The following is a 6,603-nucleotide window of genomic DNA, read 5'->3' as shown; positions in this document are numbered from 1 at the left end:
CCTTTCACTTTAATTGAGAATATTGATAAACCTTTCAAGAGTCTGATGGACATTTTTAATCCTTCGTGACTGTGGAAGTTGGCATTTGATCAAAATTTTCTGGGTGGGTTTACTTTCGTGGTGGAGGATTACGCTTATCTTTATGGAAGATAGGTCTGAGAATATTCCTGGAGAGCTGGTTTAGTTATGACAAATTTCTTCAACATGTGAATGTCATTGAAGTATTTAATTTCTCCATCATAAATGAAACTCAGTTTACCTGGGTACAGAATCCTGGGTTGAAAGTTATTTTGTTTTAGGAGATTAAAAGTCAATGACCATCGTCTTCTAGCTTGAAAGGTTTCAGCAGAGAGATCTCCAGTTATTCTAATATTCTTGCCATTGTAGGTGATGGTTTTCTTTCGTCTGGCTGCTTTCAGAATTTTCTCCTTCATATTAACTTTAGTGAAATTGATTATGATGTGTCTGGGGGATGTCTTACATGGGTTGAGTTGTGCTGGGGTTCTGAAACTGTCTGCTATCTGAATTTCAGAATCTCTTGGCATGTCTGGAAAGTTCTCCTTCATGATCTCATGGAGAAGAGACTCTGTGCCTTGTGAAGCCACTTCGTTGCTTTCAGGGATCCCTATAAGATGAATATTGGTTTTCTTCGAATTATCCTAGAGCTCTCTGAGAGAGTGGTCTGTTTTTGCCCTCCATTTCTCTTCCTCTTTGAGAGTTTGGGAGCGTTCAAAAGCTTTGTCTTCAATTTCAGAAATCCTTTCTTCTGCTTGCTCCATTCTGTTACTGGGGATTCTACTGTGTTTCTCAGATCTTTGAGGGCTGCAACTTCTTGTCTCAATGTGTCAAAAATCTTTGGTCATTTAGTCTTTGAATTCGTTGAATTCTTGAGATATCTTTTGGGTTACTGCTTGGAATTCTTTTTTTTTTTTTTTTTTGTGTGTGTGTGTGTGTGTGTGTGTGTGGTTTTTGGCTGAGGCTGGGTTTGAACCCACCACCTCCAGCATATGGGACTGGCGCCCTATCCCTTTGAGCCACAGGCACCGCCCATCTGCTTGGAATTCTAATTCGATCTTATTTGCTATCCAGATTCTGAATTCAATTTCTGACATCTCAGCTATTTGTTTGTGCATGGGATCTTGTGCTGTGTCTGTCCCATTGATCCTTGGGGGAGTTGATCTACTCTGATTATTCATATTGCCAGAGTTTTTCTGTTGATTTCACCTCATGATTGTTTTTCACCGTTGCCTCTGGCCATCCTCAGAGTTGGGGAGATGTCTCTCCAAGATGAGACCACAGCAGGATCACTCTTATTGTTGCTGGGTCTTTGCAGGGAGTGACCCTGTGTAGTTCCTCTGTGGCTGCCCCAGCTGGGGAGTTATGGTTGTGGAAGCAGCTCTGGAGTGTGACATACTTGGATTCAGCAACATGGCGAGAGGTGGTGCGCATGGTTCTGGGAGTATCTGGTGCCCAGTGACTTTGGCACAGATTGCTCAAGGCTCTAGCAGTCTCTGGCCAGGAGAAGGGCTCTGCGCAGAGGCAGGGAGCGCTCCGGAGGGCACGCAGCTACCAGAGTCCCTTGTCAGACAGGCAGGCCAGTGTGGAGGCAGGGAGGGTACAGGAGGGAAGACGCAGTGTTGCGCGGCTCCCGCAGTTCCTGGTCAGGGCATGTGGAGGCCCGGCGGTCATGGGTTGTGGGTTGGGAGTTGCGGTGCAGCTCTTATGGAGGTCCGGCTAGCGCCAAGCCCAGGAGTTTGAGGTTGTTATGAGCTGTGACGTCAAAACTGGTCTCACTCTGCCCCTGAGGGTTAAGGCTGTGAGGCAGCTCAGTCCCCACCTTTAGGCTGCTCAGTTGCTAGGTTACTAGCTCCTGCCTGATCCTTGCTCTGCAACCCTGAGGGCAGAGCTTGCCTGGGTAGTTCTCTCACAGTGGCTCTCAGCGGCCCACAGCCAAACACTATTAGCTCCGTCCGGCTCAGCGGCTCAGTCTGGGGCCCTAGACAATGCCCAAAGTTCTCTGCACTCCTGCTCAAGCTCTCCCTAAGGCAGTTCAACTGAGTGCCAAGTCCAAAAACACCGAAACAGTTCTTAGGTCAGGCCTTTGCTGTTTGCAGTCTCACTGTTGCTTGTACTTACGGCTGCCGGCGTGATTAGGTCGATCAAACACATGCAACCACTTGCCAGTTTTCCACTGTTTTTGTCCTCCTCTTGGGGTCCAGAAGTCCCTTGCTGACTCCCTGTATCCTCAAAGGGATGATTATAGGCAGATCCCACTAGCCAGAGAGGCCTGGATTCTTATCTCCCCAGACTCACTGTGCCCTGTTGCAGGGAAGCTGTTTCTCAGCCACCATCTTGGATTGTTGTGGCAATTTTACTTAATTTTTAAATAAAATCATACTGGCAAAATAAACTATTTTATTTATCATATGCATTACTTATTCAATTATTGTGGCACAGTTGATACTCTTTTTTCCAAATACTAAAAATCTAAATGAAGTCAACTTAATAATTAACTTGAATGCTCACACATTAAAAGAAATGACTAAAGAAATAGCAAAATCTAGTTGTGACTGCTGGTAGTCCATTAGTGCAAACCAAATCATTTCTTAGTGACATCTAATTTTGTTATTGTGCAATAGCTAATGTATAATTTTTATTAAAAGCTAAATACCTATAATATCTTAATTATGAATTTGATGTAGAAGCTAACATTAATACTGTATGAAAACCCCTAGCATAGGAATTTTGAAAGCCTACAGCAGTCAGGCTTGAGAGTTCTTAGACTGTCCAATTTTCAGAATTTCATATTTATCAATTTTAGCGGTCCAGGGCTATGTATACTTGACTATTGGTGTCTAATTAGTTGTGATGCTAACATGTGGAAATACATGAGAATTATAGAGGACCTGGTAACAGACTGGATACAATAGGTGAGAGAGAAGTATGAAAGTTTACCCCCTACATTTTTTCTTGTATAAAAGAATGGCTTGGTGACTGCCAATCAGAAATCATAGTATGAGAAAACAGAGCTAAAAGATAAAAATCTAAATTTAACCTTTTACTTATGATATTGAAATACCATTTATTTAAGTAGGTGAAAATGGCAAGAATCCTATTAGATATTGAAATGTGTTCGAATGAAGGTTCGTGACAGGGAGAAGTATTTTTGGAGTTGTTAATGTAAAAAGTGGCAATTGAAGGAATGGAAATAAACTAGACTTCTCAAGAAGACTGAAGATCAGGAGGAGCAATTGGTGTTCTAGGATTGAGCCGTGGCATATTTAATCATGTACTGGCCTAGTAAAGGAGATTGACTATTTAAATGATACCAAGAAAAAGGACAGCTATAAAAAGTATAATGGTATTTAGAAGGAGTGTCATAGCAACTAAGGGAGAAGAATTGTTAAAAACACTACTGAGCATCAAATGAGGATTGACTAATGATATTTCACATTTATTGAGTGATTATTATTTTCTGGGTGCTAAGTGCTTTGCCTGCATTGATTCAGTAGTTCTCAAAAACACCATGAGGTGACTCTTATTATCTTCATTTTACAGATGAGGTAAAAAGAGAAGACGAGAAACACATTTAAATTAGCACAAATAATAATTAGCTCAGATAGGACTGAAACCTAGGCAATATGGGTCCAGATATTGTACATTTAGCCTTTTAGCCTGTATGCTATATTATATTCAGGTGATCTGGAAAATGCTTACTGAATATTCCCCTATACATAAAGAACAACCAGGAGCTTGTCCTGCAGAAGGGATTGAAGGCTGTCAAAGGTGTACTTAATTCTGCACAGACACTTGTTTCCACTGAATGATACAATGAAGCTATACCTGACTTCCCTGTAGGCTCCAAACTTGAGGAGTAAAGTAAGAATCCTTGGGTGACAAGACAGTAAAGTACATGTTATTATGCCTGGGATAGTTGTTGGTCTTGACATTGTGTTGAAAAATTGCATTCCATTTTTGCTTTAGGGGATTACACTTCCTGAAATCTCAATTTAGGAAGTTTAGGTGAAGATAAGCTCATCCCCAGCTCCACTGGGGCTGCATAAACCAAGCAGATCAAAAGGAGTGCCATGATCTGCTACACAGTGGATTGATTGATATTGGCTTCCTTGATATGTAAAAATTTGTTAGTAGAAAAATCTGTTGCTTTGCTTTAACTCCAGGTTGATTCTTTTCAGGCAGTACTCCAATCCATGGAAATAATATAGTGTTATTTTTTCTAGAATACTTTGGCATGTTTAAGCCAGAAACACGGGACTGAGGGTACCTCTGCAGATTTTGTTGTCAATTCCAGGCAACAGTTTGGAGATTTTGAGTAATGCTCATGTTACTTGAATTAGGTACTTGTGTGTATGAGATCATACTCAGACATCATTTATTTCTTGTACCAGAGATCTCCCACCCTCAGGATAGATATTTCTTTTTTTTTTTCTTTTCAAATTCATGTCAGATGGGTAATGTGCCGACGTCGTAACAAGATTTGTGGGAGGCACATCTCACGCATGCACATGAAAACCCAATCATCACTCTTATGAACTACAAAAGGATCAGGGATAGATATTTCTTATAATTCATGGAACCCAGGAAAAACTATTATACTCACAATTGTGGTTTATTGCTTCAAAATGATACAAATTAAAATTAGCGAAGGGAAAAGACATAAGAATCCAGGAGAAAGCAGGCAGAGGCTTCCACTTATCCTCTCCCTGTGTAGTTACGTGGACTTGTTGCTTAATTCTTCCAGCACTGATTTGTGATGCGACACATGCAAAATGTTGCCACCCTTGGTTATGCAATCACTGAATGGAGCATGGGAATCACTGATTTTGCTATACAATTACAGTCCCCACAGAGGTCAAAATGATGCAGCATGCCCCAAAACACTAGGCATACAGCAGATGTTCACTATAAATAACATTTGTTAGCATAAACTATCTGGTGTGGCCCAAAGCATTAGTTAAGATACTCTTATCCGGCAGGATATTCTAAAAGCTCGGAGGACAGTTTCTAGAAATTGGACAAGGGGCAGTCCTAAAGATCTACAGCATGTGCCAGCTTTAGGCAATCCAAGCTTCTGAATTAAACCCTTTCCTTCACAGTATATAAATTTTAGTTATTTTGATGTATGGTATTTTATCCTACATTTCTTAGTGATTTTTTTTTATTACATACTACATAAGAAAATGTTTTATAACTTTTTGTTTTCTCATTTTATGAAATGTTTATACAAATTCTAATAATATTTATCTGCCAAGTATTGCCTACAAATATATACAATGGCAATAATTTACACATCTACAAAATAGTTATCTTTGAGTACTTTCTCTCTCTTTTTTTTTTTTTTTTTTTTTTTGAGACAGAGTCTTACTAATTGCCCTGAGTAGAGTACAGTGGCATCACAGCCACAGCTCACAGCAACCTCAAACTCTAGGGATTAAGGGATTCTCTTGCCTCAGCCTCCCAAGTAGCTGGGACTACAGGTGCCTGCCACAACACAACACCCAGCTATTTTTTGGTTGCACTTGTCATTGTTGTTTAGCAGGCCTGGCCTGGGTTTAAACCCACCAACCTCGGTGTATGTGGCCAGCACCCTACTCAACTGAGCTACGGGTGCTGAGCCTCTTTGAGTACTTTTTAATATTGTTGTGCTTACTTCCTTATTTTTGTAAAATTAAATTGATTTGAACTTCTGCTGTCAGATATCCCAGTGATGCTGATTAGGGATCAATCCAGGTAAGCAGACGCCTACTGTGAGGAAAAGATCTGAATGTGCCAGTGATAAAGCTGTGGTGATTGCGAACAGAGAGAACCCTGAATAGTTTAATTTACTTTTTCTTTTTTTAAGAATAGATTTCTAATGTAACTTGAGACTTTACAGGTTGCTATGGGTAGGTTAGAACCTAGTAAGTTGTGATTCTAAATGATCCCAGGCCATAGCAATACTGCTGCTTCAGAATGACATTTTGAGAAATAACGATCTAACCCAGAGCCTATCTTTGGAACACATTACACTGAGTTTCACCTTTCGTGAACATGACTGACAATGAAAACTATCTAGGTAGAGTTCTAGGATTTGTACTAAGGTTTTATGTTTTTCATTTCATTTCAGTTTCACTTCAAGAGAAATTTATTGAAATATGTCTCATCTACCAAGAAAGAAAATGATGAGCAGCCTCAGCCTCCGAGCCAGTTGGAAGCAGAACTCACACTGGAACCCAGAAGAGCTGGACTCTAAGACCTGTGATCTTAACAAGAATTGGAGATTTTTGAGACAAACAGAGGTGCCAGTGCCATGACCCTCTGTGCAGGTGCACCTCTTTTAAGTGAGAATCAGAGCCCACAGCAGTATGCAGCCACTACTGCTTTTGTGGTTATTTAAGCCTGCATTCTGACTTCTGGGGGGGGGGAGTGGAACGTGCTTGCATAGTGCCTTTAATTCAGGTGTTGTGAGTCGGGGTACATCTTGATATAAATCTTCTATGGGAGCCTTGAACCCTCTTAGTACAAACTGCCATTTTGCTCTAGGGAAAAATTTTTGTTTCCACAGAGCAGTGAAGTAACAAGAATCCACATATCCCTCAAAAC

At 40.6% G+C, this 6,603-nt stretch overlaps 1 non-coding gene across 1 annotated transcript; it reads right to left on the bottom strand.

Annotated features, from left to right (window-relative positions):
* Window positions 1–4,462: 4,462 nt before the first annotated feature.
* Window positions 4,463–4,566, bottom strand: LOC128578884 (small nucleolar RNA U13). The gene has a single exon (XR_008377978.1). It is a non-coding gene; the product is annotated as a small nucleolar RNA U13 (small nucleolar RNA).
* Window positions 4,567–6,603: the final 2,037 nt, after the last annotated feature.

The sequence above is a fragment of the Nycticebus coucang genome, chromosome X, assembly GCF_027406575.1.
Source record: "Nycticebus coucang isolate mNycCou1 chromosome X, mNycCou1.pri, whole genome shotgun sequence".
NCBI lineage: Eukaryota > Metazoa > Chordata > Mammalia > Primates > Lorisidae > Nycticebus > Nycticebus coucang.
This window is presented reverse-complemented; position numbering and strand designations above follow the sequence as displayed.